At 46.6% G+C, this 26,267-nt stretch overlaps 1 protein-coding gene across 1 annotated transcript in view; it reads left to right on the forward strand.

The window, feature by feature from the left end:
• The window catches only part of ITGA1 (integrin subunit alpha 1), a 1,037,437-nt gene that overhangs the window by 77,218 nt on the left and 933,952 nt on the right, over positions 1-26,267 (forward strand). The window lies entirely within an intron of this gene.

A 26,267-nucleotide genomic window follows, 5' to 3' on the forward strand; every position in this document is an offset into this window, starting at 1 on the left:
TCTTCCATTTCCCATACAGTTCCGTTGGCTTGGAGATCTCCTTCCTCATCAGGGTAACAAACCCTGTTTAATTGGGCATTGAGTGTTCCTACATCAGCAAAAACCTTTTGACTAATTTCAGAAGCCCACAACAATGCAATCCAGGCTCTACAGGAGCCATTTTGGGAGAATGGCAAGGGAATAAAAGTCGGTCCTCCCTTCTTCTGATGAGCTGGCATCATTCCACATACCCAGCAGTTGGTAGTGTTCATAGCGTTGTGGGTATGATGTAGCATTTGTATGAAAGTGTTATTGAGGTAGGACATTCTGTGTTTTTTCTCATGGTAGGGAAGAGTATAGTAAAAATGTTCTGTGGGGACAGGAGGAGTAGCGGGCAATAGAGTTCGAGCCGGAATCACTTTTTACATTGTCCAAACTACTTCTGCCAATATTATCAATTGTATGCTCAGAGTCACCATACACAGAGTCTTGACTTTGTTTTGCAACTGCAACTTGGATCCCAATTTCAGCATCTTTCCCTCTCGGTATTGATACAACCACAGGTCGGCGAGAGATCCAGGCAACACTAAACACGTATCACAAACCCCTCTGAACCTAGTTCAACGATTCTGTCATCCTACCGTGTCAAAGTCGAACCGTTCCACTAATTTGAAACCAGTCCTCCGGTATCTCTATCTGCTCCTTCCCTTCCTTTGTCGTAAATCGTACCTTGTTGCAGAAGACGTAGTTTGGTCAGGAAACAAAGTATCTTCATTCAGAGGAGCAACACTTTTCTGAGTCTGTAAGATATCGTTCAGATCGTTTCTGCCTTCTGGCTGGAGAACAGTTACTGGGATTCGCTTGCAGTCCCTGCTTTGATCCAGTGGCATCTGTTGGTGACACGGACAGCAGTACAAGTCGCAAGTAGGATCTGCTCCGGATTCTTCCAGCGACAAATTCTTAGAACACTGAAAGTTCTTTATAAGCACATACTCGGCAGGTTAAAGACCATGGGCCTGACCCTCTGATTTGTCTGGAATAGCTTCACACAACTGCTGATGAATCAGAGACAGGTTTTCAGTCAAGTTTTTAAGATAATCACTCAAAACAGGGTACTGTATTTCTTTAATCATATTTGGCCTTGGGGGTCCCCATACATTCATAAGCCTACCAAAAACAATCTCGTATGGAGAAAGTCCAATATTACTATGTGGGATTGAACGAGCAGGTAATAAAGCTAGGGGCAAGGCATCTGGCCAACTAAGGTCCGTTGTTGCTTGTATTTTTGCTAATTTTAGTTTCAACATGGCATTGTACCTTTTTACCAAACCTGCTGCCTGAGGATAATTAGCAGCATGAAACTTCTGCTGTACCCCTAAACCCTTCATGAGGTACTCTATTATCTGGCCAGTAAAGTGGGGGCCATTATCGCTGCATAGGACTCTACAAATACCAAAATGGGGGGAAAACTCCTTTAACAAGATTTTGGCTTTTGTGAAGGCTGTGTTGTCTTTAGTGGGATAGGCTTCTACCCACTTACAGAAGGAACAGACCACAACTAGCACATACTTTCAGTTGTTACAGTGCTCTAATGGTATGTAGTCCATTTGGAGGGCTTCAAAAGGAACCAGAGGTGGTGAAAATCCACCAGGAGGGGTTGATACTCCCTTCCCAGGATTGTGCTTTAAACAGATCATACAATTTTTGACCAAAAGCTCAGCCGTTTTCTGAATGACTGGACTATCCCAGATTGGATCTAATTGGGAAATTATGTTTTAAGCACGAACATGAGCAGGCCCATGAGCCATAGTCACAAAAGGCAATACATAGGCATAAGGCAATTTCCATTTTGACATATCTTTTGACCTCCAACATCCCTCATCATCTAACTCTCCTTCCTTTTTCCATTCTGCCCTTTCTTGTTCAGTGGCTGACTGCTGTATGTCCTTAATCTCTGTATACATGTTTTCCCATCTTTCAGGTTGGGATCGTAACACATACATTTTACTCATGAATGGACTGGCAGGCTCGTGCAACTTCGTCGGCAAAAGCATTTCCTTGTCCCAACTTTCTTGTGGGCACTACTTTTGATAATGGCTACACTCTTTGGCAATGTCAAGGCAGTAAGAAGACTGTTTACCAATTCGCCATGTTGTATTTTAGAGCCATGGGAGGTTAGAAATCCCTGTTCCTTCCAAAGCTTGCCAAAGTTGTGTGCCACACCAAAAGCATACTGGCTGTCCGTACAAATATTCACTCTTAATCCCTGACTGAGTTCGCAAGCCCTTAAAAGCGCAATAAGTTCAGCTGCCTGGGCAGATTTTTGTGGGATATGGGCGGTTTCTACCACAGTCTATAGTGTAGTTATGGCATAGGATGCAAAGGCGGTGCCATCAGGTAATCTTAAACAAGAGCCGTCTGCCCATAGTTCTCCCTCAGGGTCTAATAAAGGTGTATCCTTGTGAGAGCGAGGGCTTGATAAACAGGCGTGTAGGCTGCAATATGGGTTTGGAAATGGGTTTATTGATAGTAGGGGGAAGTGCAAAGGGTTGGGAAGTTAGAGTTTCTTCTTCTTCTGACGTTTCCTGGGATAAGCCGGAGGAACTGGAGGCCTGCAAAGATGTTTTCTTGCCCTCTGGTTCTCCTGGACCGGGTTGGTTTTTCCGGAGGCTCATAGAAGGATATAAACAAACAAGATAGGGGAACCGTCAGAATGGAGTTCTTTATAAGTATACTGATTTTTCCTTCACCACACCGTTGTGATTTATCAGGGATAATCAAGATGCAGGATGGTACCAAATCGTCCTATCAGGAAAACAGGCACGTGGGGGTAGTGAAATTAAGTGCCTAGGGAAGTTAGAACCGTGTACCGCCACTAGTACATTCCTAATGCATTCTGGAAAACTTAGTACTTATCAGGCTCCACCTAGTGCCCCGTCGTGCTCTCGTTGTGCTCTGCCCTCCCACTATGTTCGCTTCCGCCCCCTCCCTCTCTGGTCCCAGAGCCATTTACACTCACCGGCCCCGCCGTAACTCTCCTCCGAGTTACGGCCGCCTTCCAGCCTCCTCCGGACACCACCAGTCTTCCGACCAGCTTTCCTCTCCGTCTTCCGGATCTCCAGCGACCTTCCAGTCGGGTCCCGCGTCTTTGTCACCGGGTCCCGCGTCTTCAACACCGGGTCCCGCGTCTTAACTCTTCCTCGCCGCTTCCGCGTCTGCTCTCCTCTCTATGACCTGTCCCTGCGTGCTTCTCATTGGCTCGCGTCTCTCCCTTCCGGGGTATGGGGATTGGATTTCCGGGGAAACACGGGAGAGGTACATGGGCGTTTTAGTCCCCTGAAGCTGGGCTGACACCATGGGCGTACCTGCATGTTCCAGGTGAATGCGGGGTCTTCCTCACAATCCTTTAGATCTGTTCTTCCCTCAGTCTGTTCTTCTGTGAGAAAAATACAGTTGTGCAAATCATAAGCTTGTTCAGCTGGTAAAGGTAACAATGTAGCTGTGTACAATGTCAAACATCTCTTAAGTGTGATATGAGGTGCCAAAAGTGTAAGTTGGTATCCTGTGATTCTAGCGCTTGTCAAGTTTTGTGTCTTAGTCTGATTCAGGAGTACATCCACAGAATGTGGAACCATGACCATGAGGTTATTTCTCAACACTATTCCCTCTGATTGACATATAGAAATCGGTGTGGCGGCAACTGCTCTGTGACAACCTGAAAGTCCTCTGGCCACTGGGTCTAATACAGCTGAGATTTAGGCACAGGGAAGATGCTTATTACCATATGGCTGTGTCAAAACTGACAATGCACGTCCTTCTCTCTCGCGTACATATAATATGAAAGGTTTTGTACATTCTGGAGTGCCTAACACTGGAGCAGAACAAAGGGATGCACGAAGCTGCTGGTATGTTCCTGACATTCAGATGTCCATGGTAGAGGAGAGGGAGTGTAACAAGGGACAAAAGAGGTTTTATAATAAGTGAGAAGTTCGGGATCCACTATCTACAGTAGGAAGTAATACCAATAAATGCCCTGACTTCTTTTTGAGTACTTGGAATAGGAATTTTTAGGATAGTTTGAATCCTGTTTTCAGTCAAAGTGTGGCCTTCCTTAGACAAGAGGTGACCTAAATAAGTGACTTCAGACTGACAATATTGCACCTTATTCTTAGAGACTTTATGTCCCTTACCAGCAAGGTGATGCACGAGAAAGAGAGTTCATTCTTTACAATGCTCAACTGTATCTGCGGCTAACAAAATGTAATCAACATATTGCACAAGCGTAACTCCTGGTGATAAAAGAAGTTTATCAAACTGTCGCTTAAGTGCCTGACTGTAAATGATAGGGCTTTCTGTATAGCCTTGTGGAGCCCTACAAAATCTAAATGAGCAGCCCCGTAATGAAAACCCAAAAATATATCTACTGTTTTCATTTATAGGAATAGAGAAAAAGGCATTTTTTAGGTCTTTAACGGAAAATACAGTGGGTGTAGGTGGGATTAAGGTCAACAAAGTTGTGATATCAGAGACAACAGGATATGTAACTTCTCTCAAATCAATCACAAATCTGTAAATATTATCCCCTGTTCCATCGCCCTGTTTTAGAATGGGGAGAATGGGGCTATGGCATACATTAGAGGAAACTTCCTCAACAACTCATGTATGTATCATGTCGTCAATTATTGATATCAATGCATCCTCACCTTCTTTTGATATTTTATATTGTGGGACCCTTGGTAAAGAAGCATTCTCTCTGACCTGTATATGTACTGGGGGAATGTCCATTTTCCCCACATCTGTGTCAGCAGTAGCCAAAACACATGAAGGGACAGAATCAAGATCCGAACATAAGGAAATATTGCATTGTTTAGGCAATGTCTTTTTCCAAAAAAATGACACGCACTCCAGATGGGGAACATTGTATAGTAGCATGGAAATATTTCAAAAGATCAAGTCCCATCAGATTATCTGGAGCATTTGGGGGAAGTACAAAAGGGGCTGTAGTGATGAAATTCTCAACCTGCAAATGTAGTTTTTGGCACACAGGGCTAGGAGTTGGTGTTCCATCAAACCCTATCACTTGGCCAGACAAGGGTGTCCCAGGGACCAATTTCTGAGATATCGCACTTTGTGTTGCCCCTGTGTCCACCAACAATTTCTGGTCCTGCCCAAGTATAGTGGCTGTTATATAGGGCCCTGCCTGATCTACAGGGATCTCAACTGGTCCTCCTGGTCCTACGCTGCCCTAAGCAAAATGGGTTCCCACAGTTTCCTCTGATTCCCAATCCTCTATAGAATATTGATTATTTCATTGATCAAAATAATTGCCTGACCTATTTCTCTCTGGAGCCTGAACCTGCGGTGGCTGCTGTCGGGAGGCTGAAGTCCTTCGATTACTATTTACTTGTCTCCTTCCTCTCCCACCAGCAGCTAGTACAGGACATTCAGAACGCCAATGTCCTTTCTCCTTGCAATAAGCACATTAATCCAGCCCTAGTGGAGTTTGTCTATGCGGTGGCCCTACTGGAGGTGCTTGTCTATAATTTTGACCATAATTTAGAGCACGGTCTCGACTTTGAGGTCCATAGGCCTGAACCATCATTACCTTAGTTTTTAATTCTTTAAATGTTCCTTCTTTTTCAGTGGTCACCTGATTCTGATAATACTGACCCATATCTGATATAGCTTTCGGGGTTACTGAAGCCCATGTACTTTCAGAATTCTTTAAACAAATTGATATCTCAGGAAGTAAATTTACCACAAATCGATCCACAAATAAATGTGCACCCGTAGGTGTAGATGTATCTTGCCCACTAAAATCGTGGAGCACTTCCTCAAAGCGAGTAAAGAAATCAAGGACAGCCCCTCCCTGTTTTTGTTTACAAGCAGTGAGGAGTACCCAATCTATCGCAACCATCGTTTTTATGTAAGTAAGTATGTTACCAGGCAGGTCCAGTATAAGCTGACTATATTTCTGATCAGGTTTCCTATCCCTATCAGATACTATTATGGCAGCCCAATCTCCTTCCAAATCAACAGCATGATCCTGTTTCTGAGTAAGTCGCCACATATCTGGTCTTCAATTTTTTACTCAATTGAAATATTTCAAACACAGGAATACCTTCAACAAATCACCAGTGTTGGGCACAAGCCTGTACCCAAACACAGTCAGATCAGTACAAAAGGTAAACAGAGGAAAAGAGCAGGGCTTTTCAAGGCAAAAGCAGCGATTTCTGTAAAGTATTGAGTGTACAGAAATATCAGTTAAACACCATTACATATAACATATAAATCAAGCATTTGTATATGGTGTACAATGAGTCGACGGCGTTTCGGTCCCACTACTTAGTCATGGCGACCATCATCAGGACATTTATATTTGCCTTTAACATTATAAGCCTCTAATGCCTAGAGAAGGGAGGGAAAGAGAAAGTATATATACATTTAATTTATGAACATTTAAAGCATATTATTGGCATATTTCCAAGTGACTTGAGTGAATGGTGAAACTGGTTTTTGTGAAGTTGCAGATCGGGGTGTAGACCGCGTATGCTAGTGATAGGGTGGGAGAGTGATTTAAAATAAGTGAGGGAAACGGGCCAGGCAGTGTACATCTGTGTTTGAGATACCTCTTTAATTTAAAAACCGGCAGTTTTGGCGGCGCATTCATGACATAGTTTAAAAAGCAAACCGTGCAGAAGGTGAATCATTCGGATTTAGCGGAGTGGTGTGTACAGCGGGTTCACGTTGGGCAAGTCCGAGTATGAGGTGATAATTACACTAGACTGCATGCGGCATGGAGATTCAAGGCGCAGTGGAGGAGTACGCATACGGTGTGACAAGGACCATTTATACTAAACATTCGGCGGGATTCCGAAATATACGTGCTAGTAGACACGGCGCAGTGGGGGAAGAGTGAGGGATTGCTTACCGGGGGGGGGGGGGAAAGGAAAAAGGTTACCCCGATCGGCACGGGCAAGGGCTAAGAATTGATAGCTTGGGGAAGCAACCCTTATAAATGTCTCGAGGCTCACCATGGCCAAAAAAAACAAAAAACCCTTCTAGAGATCATCAGAAAAAGCACATGAGCAGGCGATAGATGCTTCTCTGTCTGTGGCCCCAACATCTGGATTCTCCTCTCACTGGGCAGCTGCAGGGGCCATGTCTTTATACTACACGCCCATGTATGCTGGCTCTCACTTGGGTACGAGCTTGACATGTGGCCTTGAATGAATGAATATTGAATTAGTAAAGCGTGAACTTATCCCAAGGGCGTCAAGGCGCTGACTGTGGAGCATCAGGTTGCGGTGAGAAAGGGAACATGCTCAAACTGATGTATCTAAGAAAAGCCAGGTGTTTAAGGCTTTACGAAAAAGCGGAAGGGCCACCTCACTAAAATGTTCTTCTGGGAGGGAATTCCACAATTTTGGTGCAGCCGTAGAGAAGGCTCGCCCACCCCATTTAGCCTTCTTAAACCTAGGAACTGTCAATAAGTTTTTGTCCGAGGACCGGAGCGGCCTGCTAGGAACATAATGATGGACGATCGACTTGATGCCCTCTGAGCCAGAGCCATAATAGGCTTCATGAGTCATGCATAAGGTCTTAAAAAGAATCCTACGGTCCATCGGCAGCCAATGCAATAGCTTAATCGAGACCGAGACTGAGTGATGTGTAGGAAGGTTCAATACCAGTCTGGCCGCAGTATTCTGCACCATCTGCAGGCGATGCATAAGGCCTTTATTAATGCCCAGATAGAGGGTATTACAATAGTCCAATCTGGACGTGACTGAGGCAATGACGGCCTGCTTGCGTGCTTCGAAGGAGAGGTAGTGAGAGGTTTTTCTAAGGATCCCAATGATCCCGAAACATGTGGAGACAGTCCTATTGACCTGAAGGGGGGGGGGGGAAGGAAAAAGGTAACCCCGATCGGCACGGGCAAGGGCTAAGAATTGATAGCTTGGGGAAGCAACCCTTATAAATGTCTCGAGGCTCACCATGGCCAAAAAAAAACAAAAAACCCTTCTAGAGATCATCAGAAAAAGCACATGAGCAGGCGATAGATGCTTCTCTGTCTGTGGCCCCAACATCTGGATTCTCCTCTCACTGGGCAGCTGCAGGGGGCCATGTCTTTATACTACACGCCCATGTATGCTGGCTCTCACTTGGGTACGAGCTTGACATGTGGCCTTGAATGAATGAATATTGAATTAGTAAAGCGTGAACTTATCCCAAGGGCGTCAAGGCGCTGACTGTGGAGCATCAGGTTGCGGTGAGAAAGGGAACATGCTCAAACTGATGTATCTAAGAAAAGCCAGGTGTTTAAGGCTTTACGAAAAAGCGGAAGGGCCTCCTCACTAAAATGTTCTTCTGGGAGGGAATTCCACAATTTTGGTGCAGCCGTAGAGAAGGCTCGCCCACCCCATTTAGCCTTCTTAAACCTAGGAACTGTCAATAAGTTTTTGTCCGAGGACCGGAGCGGCCTGCTAGGAACATAATGATGGACGATCGACTTGATGCCCTCTGAGCCAGAGCCATAATAGGCTTCATGAGTCATGCATAAGGTCTTAAAAAGAATCCTATGGTCCATCGGCAGCCAATGCAATAGCTTAATCGAGACCGAGACTGAGTGATGTGTAGGAAGGTTCAATACCAGTCTGGCCGCAGTATTCTGCACCATCTGCAGGCGATGCATAAGGCCTTTATTAATGCCCAGATAGAGGGTATTACAATAGTCCAATCTGGACGTGACTGAGGCAATGACGGCCTGCTTGCGTGCTTCGAAGGAGAGGTAGTGAGAGGTTTTTCTAAGGATCCCAATGATCCCGAAACATGTGGAGACAGTCCTATTGACCTGAAGGTCAAGAGAGAGAGAATTGTCTACAATGACCCCTATGTTCTTCCCATGAGATACTGGACAGGGACAAACATCTACTGTGTCCGGCCACCAATCACTGGACCAGATTTCCTGTTTACTCCCAAAAATCAGCACCTCAGTCTTCTCTACATTCAGCTTCAAAAAAATCTCCATCATCCAAGAGAAGACTGCCTCCATACAGCTCCTAAAATTGAAGGCAGAGTCCATTACACTATGTGAAATAGAAGCCATTCAAGCAGAGCCACATAGATATTGAAAAGAGTTGGGCTCAAGAAGGAGCCCTGGGGAACACAGCAAGCAAAGGTTTAGGGGCTGATTAGAACTGGCCCAGCTTCACCATCTGCACCTGCTCACTAAGAAAGGAGGCCAGGAGACCCAGAGCAGTAACCCCGACACCTATGTCTCTAACGCGAGCAACCAGCCTGGAAGGAGATAGAGTATCAAAGGCTGTCCTGAGGTCTAATAGCACAAAAAGAGTAGTATGTGCCTGCATCCAGCTGAGTCCGGATGTTGTTAAAAACAGCCGTCAAGGCTGTCTCCGTACTGTGTTGTCTCCTGAAGCCATGCTGAGAGCCATCAAGAAGGTGTGGCCTTCCAATCCATTCTGATATGGAATACATTTAAAAGTGTCATGCTGCACCGCACAGTCAATGTGATCACAATCACTAATATACGGATGATAAGGTCAATGGATTTCTGACTTATTTACTGTGGTTTGTTTACATTAACTGATAATACCTCTGAGAAAAGAGCCACCAGCTGATCTTAAGCAAATATGGCTGTAACATATCTCAAGAGTGCCTGGTAGCAAATAACTTATACCGTGTGTGCTACAGAAACAAACATAAATACATAGATCTATGTACAATGTCTGGGTGTAAAAAGGATTAGCCGATAATAGAATTGGTAAAAAAGACTTTCAAGCTGCAGCTACTTTCCGAATGTTCTAAATCTTTGATGGCAGATTTATGTAAATGCATTTCGTTTTTTTATTATGATTTGGTAGAACACCAGCAGATCGCTTGGCTGTTACTTTGTTATGCAGTCCATGAGAGCAAATGGTGGTTCTCTACAACCATGTCTGCTATTCAAATGCACCCTCTTCATTTGTGTTATGTCTAGTTGAAATCCTGGGGCACAATTAATAACATTTCACGCGATGCAGCACAGCAAGGGAACTTGCCGCTCTGCATTGATTGAAATGGAGAGTAGAATGCTCCATATTTACAAAAATATACAGCATTTTTTCTCTCTCTTTACGTGGGTGCACTGTGTGCAATCAGCACCAACATGGGCACATGTTATGTTAGCATTTTATAGAGCACATGGTTACTCCAATTCAGAGTGTCCCCGCACCAAGAGCGTGACCAAGACTACCCCTATTGTCGGTTGAAGCGTCTCCTAAAAAGCTAAGGGGCAGATTTACAATAACTGGTGCATCCCTGCATATTAGCAGAGATGCGCCAGTTATTTTGTGTGACTCAAAAACCCCCTTGCGCCACCATGGATGTGCCACATTTGCAATGCGGCGCACTGTGGCGTGAGGATAGACAGATGCGTGACGCATCTGTTGACGTAATGGTGACGCAATGCTGGAGTTGTGTTGCAAGCACGTCACAACTCCAGCACTACTTAGGGGTGCGCTATACCTAATATGGCGTCACTCCTTACGCCTGCTTCAAGCAGGCGTAAGGATTTGACGCAGCAGGGACGTAAAAGTGACTCAGTGAAATCTTGTAGATTTCACTGCGTCACTTTTACGGGGCTTCCTTGAGATGGAACGCGCACCCTGCATACATTATATCTGACGCAGGTATGATGTAGTGCACATCTTTACAACATGATGCATCTCACTAGATGCGTCACGTTATAAATATGCCACATAGTGGCGCATTGTTTGCGCCACCGCTGCGTCACAAAAGTGATGCAACGGCGGCGTAAAAGTGTTGCAAGTGGCTTGTAAATCTGCCCCTAAGTTTTTAGGTGTTTTCGAAAGGACACGTCTGAAGGCCCTAGTCTGAGATTCAAAGGAAGTAGATTCCACTGTTTGGCTGCCAGGAACCTTAAAGAGCTACCACCAAGGTGCTTTCTATTGAATTTGGGAATGCTGGCCAGTCCTGTTCCAGCTGATCTTGAGCAGCGCTTTGGGTGGTAAGGTAGAATCAGGGGAAGAAGATAACTCAGGCCTTTTTTTTTTTGGTTTCCAAATCGACCTTTTTTGACATCATACAACATAACACAGCCAGGTGCCTACATCCCTTCAGGCCGGCATAGCCGTATTCTACTTTCAGTGCAACAGGGAGTGGGGGGTGTAAACACAGCAAGACGCCTACAACCCAATGGGCCGGCCGCGTCGGGTATTCAAGCAGATCAGGCAGTGGTCAATTCAGGTCTACAATAATAGTAACCCCCAGAACAAAACCCCAATAAGATCCATTAGTCACAATGAAGCCACAACTATCACCTAATAACTCATTCAGGTCCCATTCAGTCAGACACAGCTGAGGGTCACTATCCTCAGTATTATGCTTCTCCCCCCACCACTCCTCAAAGGGTTTGTGTGGTCCCTCATCCAGGGAATCCCCCGCCTCTGTAGGATCCTCCCCGTCCCGCCCCTCAATCCCGACCCATTCCAGGCTCAGCTCTGTCTCCCTAGCGTCGGTATGTCCTAAGAGGTATGCCCGAAGAGGACCCCAAATATCCTTAGGGCGTGAGGATGGTGGCATATGTTCAGCACATGTATGCAGCTGTTCCTGCCAGTGTATGAGGTCGTTAAGCCAATCTTTAAATTTAGGGGCTCGGCCGCGCTCCCAGCGACAGGCAATACGCAGTTTTGCCAAAAAGAGGACCAGAGAGGCAAACCTCCGTACCTTGGCAGGAATTTGTTCAGTGTAGCCTAAAAGAACGGTTAGGGGATCATCAGGTACATGTATTCCAGTCATGTAATCTAGCGCCTGCAGCACTTCCCTCCAATATTCCCTGACAAGCGGGCAGCCCCAGGCTAAGTGGCCGAAATCAGCATTTCCAGCCCTGCATCTGTCGCTGCGAGCAGTGTCTCGCAAGCTTAGACGGTGTAAACTGACAGGCATATAGTATAATCGATGGATGTATTTATAGTGTTTCAGGTGTAGTCTGCTGCTGGCGAAAATGACCTCTGTTTGACGGCAGCAATAGGCCCACTGTTCCTCCATGATGGGGGTACCCAGCTCTTCCTCCCACTTCCCCTTACCCGGAGCAGGACCTCCCTCCAATTCCTTTTGGGTTGAACGATATAATCGCGACACCATATGCTCAGGGGGAGTTTGTTGCAAAAGATTATGTAGAGGGACCATAATAGGGGGCTCTTATGGGAAGTCCTGAGTCAGAGAGCGCAAGCCTCACCTAGTAAAAACGCTCTAGGCGGGTGGGGGTGTTGAGACCAAAAAACTCCTCAATAGTTTTAAACTACCCATGTTGGTCCCAAGTGAGACAGGACAGTTTTCGCAGCATGCGTCTGCACACTCCCTCCATAGAGACTGATATATCTTGTCTCCCCTGCAGGGGCACTCGCGGTGAATAAAGGAGAGGGCATTTAAGAGTACGTGCTAGGTCGCGCCAGGCGCTAGTCGTGCATTGGACAGTGGTGGCCGCCAAATGCCTAGGTACTATAGGTGTGCTAAGATACGCTGTACACGGTGTAGGTGCCATGTATCCATCTGCGATAGCCAGGTGAGGCATATATGGGGGACAGTGAATCCAATACGCCGCAAAGTGTGCCTGAGCGCAGACAAAATACAGATCCATATCCGGAACCTCGAATCCTCCATCCTCAAAGGGCCGAGTCAGGACCTCCCATGCCAGTCTGGGCTGTTCCCTCCCATGCTAATCTAATTAGTTGTGTTTTGATACAGTTAAAGAAAAAACGACTAGGAGCATAGGGGATGTTGGTAAATAAGTAAAGGAGTTTGGGTAGGATTATTATCTTGATCAATGACACCCTAGCCGCCATGAAGAGAGGCATCGAAATCCACCCAGCTATCTTATCAGTAATATTATCCAGTGTGCGGCCGTAATTGGAGCGCATCAGCTCCTCCCGACACCGAGAAATCCGAATACCCAAGTAAGTAATGGTATCTCCGCACCATTTCAGCGGAAAGTCAGGCATGAACTGCCTTGTAGAGTCCGTGAGTGGGAAGATTTGAGATTTCTCCCAATTCACATTTATTCCGGATAGCTATGGGGTTAAGGCTAACGCTGAGTCCCGCTGGTAGAGTGTTTAGTCATCTGCATATAAGGAGATTCAAATTAGCCTCTCAGGGTATATCAGTGCATGGTCTCGATAGTGTTGTTGAACCTTCGCCGCCAGGGGCTCAATAGCTATGGCAAAGAGCAGCGGTGACAGGGGGCATCCCTGCCTGGTGCCCCGTGTGATCGAAAAGGGTGCCGACTGAATATCATTCACCATCACTCTGGCTCGCACCCCGAGTAGAGCAAGGTGATCCATTCCAGAAAGGGGATCGGAAATCCCATGCGTTGAATGACGAAGGCGAGATAGTCCCACTCCAGGGAGTTGAACGCCTTAGTAGCGTCGAGAAATACCGCAGTAGAGTTGGCGTACGGGTCTATGTCATGGAGAAGTGCAAAGAGCGTCTGCAAGTTATGGGATGTGCCTCGAGTAGGCACACATCCTGACTGATCCAGAAGCACCAGCACCGTCATAAGGGGACTAATGCGATTAGCAATTAGTTTGGCCAGGATTTTTGCATCGACATTTATTAAAGAGAGAGGTCTATACGAAACGCAGGATGTAGGCGATTTAGCAGGTTTGAGTATGGAAATAATACAAGCCTCCCATATAGAGGGGGGATGTTTACCACTCTCTTGTGCCTGTTCAAACACGTACCGCAGCACTGGGATGAGAAGGTGATGGAAGGTTTTATCAAATTCAGCCGGGAGGCCGCCCGGGCCGGGGCCTGCCCGGATTGGAGCTGCATTGTAGCTGTTATGATTTCGTCAACCTCATGATGTCGCAAGAGAAAGTCTCTCTGCCCATCCCCCAGCCAGGCTATCGCCGTATCCTCAAAGAAGGGGGTGAAGTCTACCAGCTGAGCTCTATGAGTTTTATACAGCCTTTTGTAAGACTCCCTAAAGGTCTCTACAATCTCATTCGCATCGGTATGCATTTGCCCATCCTCCCACTCAATTTCCAGCACAGTATTCGAAAAGCGTGAAGGCCGAACAAAGGCCGCCAGCATCTTCCCGGGTCGATCTCCCTCTCCGTATTGACGTGTCCTGTGATATTTCCCCCTGTGCTTACCTTCTGTCTTCGCTGTCTCTTGATAGTCATTAAGGACAATGCGTAGCTTAGCCTGCAGTTCAGGAGTGGGAGTCTGCCGCAATTCTGCCTCTATATGCCCAAGCTCCGTTTCCAGGTGACGTAAGGTGGAGCGTATGTCCCTCAGGACCCCTCCACTCTTTGCAATGCATATGCCACGCACGGTAACCTTGATAGCGTCCCACAGCGTGGAATAGTGCTCCACCAAGCCCTCGTTCCTGGGGAAGAATCAGAGATTCCCTGCTCTAGTTCCTGCTTGAATACTGGGTCTAACAGGGAGAGTGGATTAAAGTGCCAAAACTGAAAAGGAGAGTCAGTCTGTGGAAGGGTCACAGTGACCAAGACCGGAGAATGGTCTGAGTAGGTCCAAAGGAGATGGGAGGAGTATGTCACCCACGGGGCGAGGCCCCTAGTAGTGATCCATGCATCTATTCTCGACCAAGATGCCCGAGCCGTGGTGTAGCAGGTACCCTCCCGCCATGTCGGGTACATGCGCCGCCAAACATCAACCAATTTGTAGTCCTCAAGTAGTCTTTTGAGAGTGGCTTGTGCATGGGAGTAGTGGTGTGGTTCCGGGTGTGAGTGGTCGAAACCAGGAGCGATTGTCACATTGAAATCCCCCTCGCATAGAAGATGCATAGATCCAATCTCCAATATTTTCCCCCAAAGCACCCGGAAAAACTCCGGATCATCCGTATTGGGTCCATAGCATGACACAAGGGTGAAGGTCTGATTGGCTATCCTGCCTCAAAGAATGGAGTACCGACCCTGCCTATTCGTGACATTTCCCAGCGGAGGGTATGGGAGGGACTTTCTCACTAGTATGCATGTGACGCGAGCATATGAGGAATAGGAAGAGTAACACAGGTGGCTGGCCCATCGAGCAGCAAATGTGGGGGGGGACAGTGGGACTAAAGTGCGTCTCTTGCAGAATCGCGCAGTGTATATTGTGCCTATCTAGGTAAGATAGTATATACGCGTTCCCTTCCTCTCCTCAAAATTGAGCTTCGGCTGGCGGCCACCTGGCTTTCCCATGGCGACAAGCAATGCATACCGGCCTACAGTAATTGTCCAACGCTCCCCACGGTGTGCCCGGGCTAGGTATCATTGAGGACTATCTCCTCACCTTGATTCGCACTTTCGGTATACAGCGCTCCTGCAGAAAAGGGCCCACCTCAGAATGTCTCCAGGGGAGGAAGCTAAAAACATCCACCCTCTGTGTGTTAAAGGGGCGAGGAAGGGTCCAAAATTATATCTCAAGTGTGTCTTTAAATCCCTTTACTCCTACCCGGTACCCTACTCGTCCAGAAACACAGCAGCCCACGGGCCAGTGGGGTATTTCTTCTCAGGGCGCTATCTCATCAGTGTTCAGAAGGCCGCAATGCGGGCCCGCCTTAGCTCCCCAGGCAGGCCAGTCAGCGGCTCACTCTCCCTCAAGATATGCACACCTCCGGCCTCCCCTAGGTATCAATTCGGGGAGCGCCGCCGGGGGCCCTGCAGGTCAGCGCTGCCCTCAGCACCTCCTCTACGCGCCCGTAGGGCCAGCAAACACAAGGAAGGCCCCGCCCGGCGTTCGGCCACTCTCAGGGCCACGCCACCTCTCCCCGGGATAGGGCCAGCACAGCTGTCTGTGGCGCTCTGTTGCTTCGCCACATCTCTTATTGGACGTGTCCCGGCTCCTCCCAAACGATCCGGCCCGTATGGTCCCAGCGCTGCCAGGTCCAGAAGGCCCCAGTGCCAGCAGTCGGAGGCCGCTCTCCCCGACACACTCCATTCGGCGTCGGCCAACACGCGCCGTCTCCCCGACGCTCAGATCTCAGTAGGCCCGAGGGGTGGCAGACGTAGTGCCCGCTGCGCCTCGGCCTTAGCCACAGGTCACCCCCGCAACTCCACAGAGGCCCCCAATCCATGGAGCAGGCGGCACAGGTGCAGCACCACCACGCGACCGGAGCACCGTCAGCAGGTGAGGGCAGCCCTTTTCAGTATCACCACACACCAGTGGGCCTCCTAGCGAACGGGGTCCGCGGCACCACCAGCTCCAGGCGGATCAGACACAGCGTTCTCTGTGGCTGACTTTCCTATGCTGCCGGCTGAGACCCCAGCGCCGCCATGTTGGTTCCAGTCCACGTTGCAGGCCAGTAGCGACAATCCGCACTCCGCAGCCAAGTACTAGCGTTTTTCTCTCCTGTAATCCCTCCTGTATAGTTCCACTGCACGACTTTCGTTTTTCAGTCGCTCAGATGCTCCGGATGGCCAGGATAAAAGACGGATATTCACCCAAGCTGCAAGAGCCTCACAGCATTGCGGCCATCTTGCTTGGCGCCCTCTAGCGCCCCAACTCAGACCTTTACCCTGCAGTATTTTGTAAACATATATCAGGCTTTAAAGATATCTTCTCCCAAATGGGGAGCCAGTGAAGTGTGTCCAAAGCCCGCCCTGTGGGGGCACGTTTGGGAATGTTCATCAGCATATGCTCTGCCATCTTTTGCACTTTCTGAAGCATTTGGATGCGCCTCTTCCCCAGATAAAGGACATTACAATAGTCCAGTCTTGATACCACAAGGGCCTGGACTGCCGATCTTTTCGCGCAATGCGGAATGAGCCCTAAGATCTTCCTAATCAATTTCAGGACCCCCAAATCAGGTACCTGTAGGAGTGGAGATTTGGTCCAAAAAGATAGACTGGAGTCAAACCATACTCCAACATTTTTACTTTGAGCTTTGGGGAAGGCAGTGGGCCCAACTCACTGGGCCACCAGATCGGTGACCAGATAGATGGTTGCTTCCCCAACACTAAGATGTCAGTTATATTAGCGCTGAACCTCAGACAGCTGTTTTTCATCCAATTAGCCAAATCAGTTAGCCATGGTTTAAATTCTTCTGCCACTTGGCCATTATCCTGAGCCAGAGTTAGAATCAGTTTCATGTCATCCACATAAGACACTGTCTTCACACCATGGCCTTCCATTCGATCCGCCAGCGGGCACATGTATAAATTAAAGAGGGTCGGGCTCAGAGTTGAGCCCTGAGGCATGCCCTGTTTCAACTGCCGGGTGATGGAGACAAATGAGTGTAGGATGACTTGGAAGGTACGACCCTTAAGAAAATTTGCCAGCCAACCAAGCGCCATGCCTCCCATCCCCTGCATGACATAACCTATCTAATAGCAGGCCACGGGGGACAGTGTTAAAGGCGGCACTCAAGTCAAGCATAACTAGTGCAGCCATTTTACCATTGTCTGCTATACCGTGGAGAGATTCTTGCATGAGTAGCAGGGCTGATTCTGTGCTAAAAGAAGGCCTGAACCCAGATTGCGTTTCATGGAGTAGAGACTTTTCCTCCATAACATTCACAAGTTGTTGGTTGACAGATTTCTCAGCAATTTTTGCGAAGAAAGGCAATAGAGAGATTGGTCTGAGATTTTCAGGCAACGAGGGGTCTATAGTCGGTTTCTTTAAAAACTGGATCACCATAGCATGTTTCCACTCTTGGGGAACAAGCCCAGAGCCAAAAGATAGATTTAGCACCTCAGTAAGTCCTGGGACAATGGCTTCTCCGCCCCGTTCTACTATGTCCAGGACGCGGGATCTAGAGGAGACCCAGACTTTACTTTCAACATCAAACTGTTCGTTTCTGCCTCCAAGATCGTTTTAAATTTAAGAGACTTCCTGGAGTATCTAAGGGGGTCAGGCAGAGATCGCAGGCTGAAAGTTCCTGGCACTCTCAGAAAAGGAGCTATATATGTTGTTTCTCATTCCTAGAAAAGATTGTGCAATCTGATCACAACGGCCAGTGGAAGAAGGAAGAGATATTAGGGACTTAATTATCTGAAAGATTTCTTTCGAAGAATTTTTTGATTGCTTGATTTTTTGGGCATAGAAGTTTGTGTAGGAATGCCTAAGATCTTTGTGGTAATTTTTCAGGGCCGGAAGATAGGAAGTTTTGTGGCGCTCTTGATAGTTTCTGCGCCGTATGCATTCCAACCGCTTGCAAGATTTCTTCTTCGCCTGCAGAGCTTTCGAGAACCATGGCGCGGGAGATTTAGCCCACATACGGGGAATCTCCTTCTTGGGAGCTGAGGCGTCTAAGGCCTGGTTAATCCACCCCATAAGTTGTCTATTGACTGGAACTGAGATGCTTTAAATGTTGGTGTGTTTTGGTTTAAAACTGGAAGGTATCTGGGGCCAGATGTACGACCATTTTTGCATGCGCAAACGGTTGCATAAACAGCATGGGGAATGTACAAACCCTATTTTGGGAGTCGCAATTTTTTGCGACTTGCAAAAAAGGGTTTTGCGACTTGCTATTAGGAAGGGGTGTTCCCTTCCTGATAGCATGTGCAACCCCATGTAAGAATGTTTTGCTCAAAAATTACCACCCTCTTTAAAAGGGTAGTAATGCACTCACAAAAGGGAAGGGGTCCCCAGGGAACCCCTTCCCCTTTGCAAATGCAAGGGGAAATATTTTTTAAGGGCAGGCAGTGGTCCCAGGGACCACTACCTGCCCTTAAAAAATGAAACAAAAATGTTTCATTTTTCTTTAATACATCCCGTTTTCCTTAAAGTAAAACGGGATGTATTAAAAAGACAATGCTTTATTTAAAAGCAGTCCCAGACATGGTGGTCTGCTGAGCCCAGCAGGCCACCATACCTGGGAGAGCCTGCCATTCCCAATGGGGTCACAAATTGCAAGAGGCTCATTAATATTCATGAGCCTCTCAAATTGCAACATCATTGGGAATGGTTAACAGTATAAAATACACTGTTGTACATTAGAAATAGCACCTCGCAAACTGCGAGTCACAAAAAACTCGCAATTTGCGTGGCTCTATTTCCACAGTCGTGCATCTGACCCCTGATGAAAGATGGGACCATTTGCGCGTGCTTTGTTTCTGGGTTGGTACCACTAGCTGAGGAAATTCCGAAATCCCAAAAGGGATCAAATGATGGTCTGACCAGGCCACCGGAATCGGCGCAACCGCCGTTATGGAACTCAAGTTAGTAAATATTGGGTCCAGAATGTGACCATGCACATTCATTTGCGGGTGCTCTAACCAGTTGGGTAATTTGGAATAGACCGAGATATTCCACCAAGTCTTTGGCTAGAGGGCAGTTCTTGATTTCAATCTGAATATTAAGATCTCTTATTAGTATGAAATTGGCATTGCGTACTGCTTAGTATCCATTAAGTGTTTGACAAACGTGGCAGGCGGGCCAGGAGGGTGATAAATTAACAAGCTTGTTAGTGTGTACAGACTGGTCGGGGCTAAAATAAAAAAGGCTGCCTCAGAGTTAGCAATATCTACCTCCCGCAGTCTGCATTGCAAACAGCATTTAAAAATATTGCCAAGCCTTCCCCTATGCAGGGGACGATCAAGCCTTAATATGGCGTAATTAGGATGAACTGCATCAAGTACATCAGGGGATGAGGAAGCTAAAAGCCATGTTTCAGTTAGGAAGAGTGCAGAGGGTTGATAATCAAGTCCGCTGTCTCAACCTTATGTTTGAGTGGCAATTCAATAGTAAACATTGGTTAGCATCTTGACTTGCCTGGGTGGCCTTACCTTGATGTCTCGTTTTTGTGGATTCCCCCAAGGAAAACTTGCAGCCACTGCATTCTTTGGGACTGAGTAGTACATTCAGAGAGTGAAGGCAAACTTTATTCACGGGGCGGTTTAATTCCAACAAGTCGCTCTGTGAGTATGTGATCGGCTTTGAGGTATGAGGCTTTAAAGTGTGAGGGGCAGGGGTTCTGGCCCCTGGTGCCATCCAAGCACAGACGGGCACAGACGGGCTTGCCTTTGGTGCACGCGTCCACTCTGCATCCGTGCATTTGGCTTAACTATATAGCCTACTTCCAAAAGGGCGTGGCTATGTTCCGTCCGGACTCAGTGGGCGGACAAAAGGCGGGAACTGGAGTCCCAAATCTCTGCTTCAATCAGGGAAGCTCCCCTCCCAGGTTGAAGAACCGGGAAAAGTAAAACAGAACTAAACCAACAACCAAACAGAAAAGTCTGAAAGGTAAACCATAAAAGCAGCTAAAATAACCAGTAGAAAGCCAACCTAAGATGGCCGCCACCGGGATGGGAACCACGCACCTCCCAGCGCCTAGAGCGCTACAAGGAAATCATCAGTAGGGAGCAGGTAAGCAAGAGCTCTGCCACCCAGAGAGCGAGTGTTACCCCTCTAGGCAATTGGAATCCAGCGCGTCCGTGCTTCTGGCATAACTATATAGCCCGCCTCCTAAAGGGCATGGCTATTGTCATGTCTTTTAGGATAGTTCCATCGATGTATACCCCATTTTTACATACATTGTCACATCCACACAACAATAAAAATTCTAAACAGATGACCTTTTACCTAGTAGCTTGCACCTGTCTCCTCGATAGCAGGCTCTAAGTATTCTATCATAATCCCAGTACCTGACGTACATAAACATGTCCCCAGGGACAGCAGATTTATTCTGTATAAGGGTCACCACTTTTTTCATCCTTGGCCAACAGCTAGCTGTGCATGATCACACTTGTTTACAAAAGCATCAGTGATTGTTTTCAAAACATTTATGATTGTTTTCAAAACATCCATGGTTGTTTTAAAAACATACTGATTCTAGAAAAAAGCCTGGAGTGACCACTTTAGTATAAAATACCCTCACAGCCCCCCCTTGCAACTTCCTTCCCAGCTGAGACAGGGATCCTGCATGCTGAATCTCCTCCAAGCAGTGGTCTGACATCCCTTGCGTGTTGCCATCCTCAACGCAGAGACGGGGTCATTCATACGCAACCATCAGGTGAGGGAGTTGGTTCTTCCCTGGAGGTTTCTTGGCTACAGATACACATATCTATACGCATATACACCTACACATCCAGGTTAGGCTAGGAAAATTTTAGCAAATTATTTAGGGCGAGCATTTTAGGAATATGCAAGTGCTACTGTTTTTACCTAAACTGTTTCTGTTAATCTTATTAGCTATATGGTAGAAAGGTATCTACTATTCACTATATTGGTACTAGCAATCTCTTTCGTATGCTTCTGTCTCCTGATTGTTACAGCCCATATATTTCAAACAAGGCTGTCACTGGACCAATACATTCTTATTGAAATTTTACAATTCCCATCCTGTGTATTTTCTGAGAGAAAGTAACCATGAGGGTCGGAGCAAAAAGTACTGTACTGTTTTCCACGATCCCTGAGGAATCAGGGTTGTCATGTTCAGTGGTTGCCAGAGACTACACTCACCACTGTAGAATAAAGTTGGGTGGTAGTGTCACTATAGAGCTAGATGGCCTAACGGCTGACATATCTTGTGGGGGTGTCCGGGAGCATTTGGGACACCAAGCCCTCAGTTTAGATCATCCAAAATGCACAGGTCCTAGGGCATTCCTAGGAACTACACAAAACTATGTTCAGTTCGGACTAGGTGGGCGAACACAATGCAGGAACTGGAGTCCCAGTGCTTCGCTTCAATCAGGAAAGCTCCCCTCCCAGGGGGTGGAAGCCAGGCACCTCCCAGTGCCTAATGTGCTAAAAGGAAATCAGCAGCAGGGAGCAGCTAAGCAAGAGCTCAGCCACCGAGAGAGCGTTACCATTCTAGGCAGTTGGAATCCTGTGCGCCATAGTGCAAGTGTGCCCACGTTACTTGCAGGATTAAGGAGCACTTTCCTGCGCAAAAACAATCCAAAGGGTTATTTTCCTCTTTTGATGGGTGATTCCAAATGTTTCACGCATAGAAAAAGGAAATAACAAGGAGGAAAAAAAAGTTTCTCCCCATTACGCCATTCTTTGGGAGGTGGACCGGTTTGATGCTATCCTAGGTTTACAAACTCTTGTAAATCTGGAATTGCATCAGATCCATAGATGGATGCACAGGAATACTATTTGGTTGGAATATATAGTACTGCAGCAATAGCCGCTGCTTTGTGTTACATTTCTTGACAAAGCCACCCAAGGCGGCGCAAATCGCCCAGTGCGGGGCTTTGTAAATCTTACTGAGTGCATTATCCATGCATAGGCTTAGTGCATCTGGGTCCCACTATCTTTGCTAGTAAATATGTTAAATTGGTTACAAAAATTAGTCTGTAATGTGTGTGAGTCAATCAAGATGGACAGCAGAGTGTTCATCAGTCAAATCTGACCCCTCAATATGTCGACGTCCCAAGAATTGATTTTTTTCAATGGTGTTTTACTTCATGGGGAGTTAATCACACAAAAGATGATGGGGAAAATCTTTGCGAAAAGTCTAGCTACTGCCAATCGCTCAAGGCATTCCTCCCATCACGTTTTGTATGCAGGGCCGGCTTTAAGGCAGTGCAACTGGTAGCCGCACTGGGTGCTGACCTGTGGAGGGGGGCGCTGACCTCGTGGGTGTGCTGTGTTTAGCAATAACTTGTGATTGGAGAGATGAGGGGCACTTTGATGTCATCAGTGATGTCACTGACCATGTCATGAATGATGTAATAAGTGACATCATCAGCAGTGGATTGCGGGCACGCGAAATATAGTTAGTACAACTAACTATATGAGAGGAACTTGAATGGTTTTGTACGAGTGAAATGTCCAGCTAACTATAACACCCCTAAAACCTATGGTTTTTCAGTGAATTTGTAAGGTTTTTTTAAATGCTAACTCCTAACTATATCAGGCCTGAAACTTATGGTTTTTTCAGTGAATTTCAAAGGTTTTTCAAATGCTAATTCCTAACTATATCAGGCCTAAAACCTATGGTCTTTTCAGTGAATTTCAAAGGTTTTTTAAATGCTAATTCCTAACTATAACATGTCGAAACATATGTTTTATTCAGTGAATTTCAAAGGTTTTGTAAATGACCTTTTTTAAATGTATTAATTGTTATATTTATTTTTTTGATACTGATTTACTCCATTTTTTAAACTATTTAATTTTAGATATTTTATTTTTTAAATTACATTATAATTACATTATACATTACATTACAAAATATACTTTCTCAGAATGAATTACTTTAGTTTAAATACTTTACAAATAGGCAAAAGACTTTTACGTACAGTAGTTACAGTTGTTGCAATGGGCAACACAATTTCAATCACAATGCAACATTTACCTCAATGGGAATTTCTAGTTAAATGCAATTAGTTACTTTATGGATAACTTTCTAACCACAGAACTGGATCAGTCCTTGGACAACTCCTGTAAACAGTTGAGTAAAAGCGTTTTGGTTACAGTAGTGATTTTTAAGGAATATTATTGTATTTTAAAAGTTGACACAAATTGTTTGACATAGAATCACCAATGTTATCCTACGGCAGGAAATTCACTTAGCAGGTAAGTAGTGTTATCGTCACTTTTTCTTACTCAGTGCTGGATCCTGGATCCAGCACTGGTGCATCTCCTGTAAACAGTTGAAAGAATGCGCTTAAGTCATACAGGTGTTTGTTTAGGAATATTTTTAGTTTCTGAAAATAGACACTTAGAAAATGTTCTGGTGAAAACCAGACAATGGATTCCTATGGAAGGAAATACAAGTTACTGGTAAGTACGGTTAGAATTACTTTTCAGGGTCAGTGCTGGGCTAAAAGATGCAGCACTGGGTTCTCTCCTGATAACAGGTGAGTAAATCGGAATTCGTTTTTCGGATGATTTTAGGTGAATATTTAAACGTTCCAAAAGTCCACAAGTGAAACCAGTCAATGTTAGCCTATGGAAGGAAATTCAAGTTACTGGTAAGTATGGTTAGAATTACTTTTCAGTATCAGTACTGGGCTCAAAGATGCAGCACTGAGGTCTATCCTGATAACAGGTGAGTAAATCGGAATACGTAGAACATCCAGTAAGCGCCAAAGAGCTGCGTATCAGAGAGATGTAAAAAGGGGCACTGCCTGCACCACCTCTCTGCAACGCAGTGCAGTGGCGCTTCCTGGAAGCACCTGGTGGGCTACTTGGCCCCCATGGTCCCTCAGGTTTGAAGTGGAATTTTTTCCCCAACTTAAAACGCGCCAAAGGGCGTGTTTGCACACATCACGTCAGGCCAGTCCCCTCCCTTAATCAACCACTGTGTAAACGCGCCCTGTCACCGTTCTAGGTTGAGAGATTAAGTCCCCTTCAATCCTAAGGGTCCCTAGGCTCAAACTAGCCCACTAGGTACCACCAGTAAGTGCCACAGAGCTGCGTTGCAGAGAGGTGTAAAAAGGGGCGTGGCCTCATAACACCTCTCTGCAACTCAGCCTCCTGGCGCATACTGGAAGTTCCTGGTGGGTTAGTTGGGCCCCCAAGACCCCCAGTATTCAAGGGGATTTTGTTCCCCCTCTGGAAACGAGCCAAGGGGCCAGTTTGCAGAGTGATGCTGGTAGTGGGCGTGGCCTCCGGCACAATGCCAGTCTTTTTGGGGTTTATTCGTTTTAAGAAGGGGGGCTGTGTGGCCCCCCCTTCTTTTCCTAATATTTTGGCCCTGGGGACCCCATCCCCCAGGGCATGCCCCAATTTTTTTTTTAATTAAAATTTTTGGAAGGGGCCGCTTGGCCCCCCTCCAGAGGCCATAATCAGCCACGGGGACCCCATCCCCCGGGACATGGCCCTTTTTAAAAACAATGTTTTACTTCTAGGAGGGGGGCTGCCTTGCCCCCTCCTTAGGCCATTTATGGCCCCGGGGACCCCAGCCCCCGGGGCCGGCCTTTTTTTAAATTTATTTATTTTTAAAATTACATTTTGGGGAGGGGGCGCATGGCCCCCCTCCCAGGCCATTTCTAGCCCTGGGGACCCCATCCCCCGGGGCTGGCCCTCTTCGTTGGGGACCGTGGGGGGTCCCCAATCGCCCCACGGTCCCAGCAGGCTCCCCGCATCCTGCGGGAGCTGGCATTGCACTTCCACACAGGGAACAGCTAACATTCTGCTCCCCATGTGGATAAGCAATTTTCTTTGCTATTTGGAAGAGAGAGCAGGCTTCCTGCTGTCTTACTTGGGAACAATAACGAATCTCTGGTAATTCTCTCCACCTTATTCTGAGATTGATCTATAAACTGGGAGCTATATCCCCACTCTGTGAATCTCTGTTAGCTTCCTATGTGCTTCCCTCAAAGAAGTGGAATTACTGCAGTTTCATTTCATCCATAGAGTTTCTGCCTATGGAATACTCTGCTTAAGTTTCTGTGGATGAAATCTGCATGAATGCAAGCTCGAATTCCCTGCTGTGGGTTTCCTATGAGTTCCTGTGTGTAATTTGTGGTTATTCACAAACACCTCAAGATCCAAAAAGCAAACTTCTGAATCACTGATGGTGCTAGTAAAAAGTTGTTATCTATTTTCTCAAATTGCCACACTGGTTCTTGTGAACTTTTCACATGACGAACAAGTCATCAATGAATCTTGTCCAGAGAATGACACTCTCACCCAACTCCCTAGCATATTTGACCCTGAGCACCTGATCCTCCCACCAACCCATGTGTAGGTGGCATAACTTGGGGCGAAGCAGGCGTGCATGGTCATACCTATCACCTGTGGGAATGTGTCCTTTCCAAGCATGAACAAATTATTTTCCAAGCACCATTGTGCCATCTCAATCAGCATTTTTGAATGTTGATATAAGCCTATTGGTTTTTAATCTCAAAAATGTCTCATGGCCCTGAGTCCGACCCCATGGAGATCCTGGTGCACAGTGAGGTTATATCTAGTGGTATAATTGAATTGAATTGAAAGAATATTTATATAGCGCCCATGCTACCCGGAGGCCTCGCAGCGCTTCAGATCCAAGAAGTAGCAATCCCAGAGATGTAACAAGGCTATCGCTCGAATAGGTGTGTCTTCAGAAGTTTACGGAAGGCAGTTAAACTACGGGTGTCTCTTATTAATTGAGGGAGGGCATTCCATAGTTTGGCTGCTGAGTATGAAAAAGAGCGGCCTCCCCACCTAGCTTTTTTTATTTTCCTATTTGCTAAGATTTGGTTACTGGAACAAAGGGATCTGGAAGGTTGATATAATACTACCATTGATTAAAGGATGGTAGGACCTGTCTTCCAGATGGCCTTATGGGCTATACATAATGCTTTAAACTGGATCCTGGCTCCCATAGGAAGCCAGTGCAGTTGACGAAGGGCGGGCCTAGCAGATTGCCTCCTCGGGACTTGCAGGAG

This window comes from Lissotriton helveticus, chromosome 2_1 (assembly GCF_964261635.1).
Source record: "Lissotriton helveticus chromosome 2_1, aLisHel1.1, whole genome shotgun sequence".
In the NCBI taxonomy this organism is placed as follows: Eukaryota; Metazoa; Chordata; class Amphibia; order Caudata; family Salamandridae; genus Lissotriton; species Lissotriton helveticus.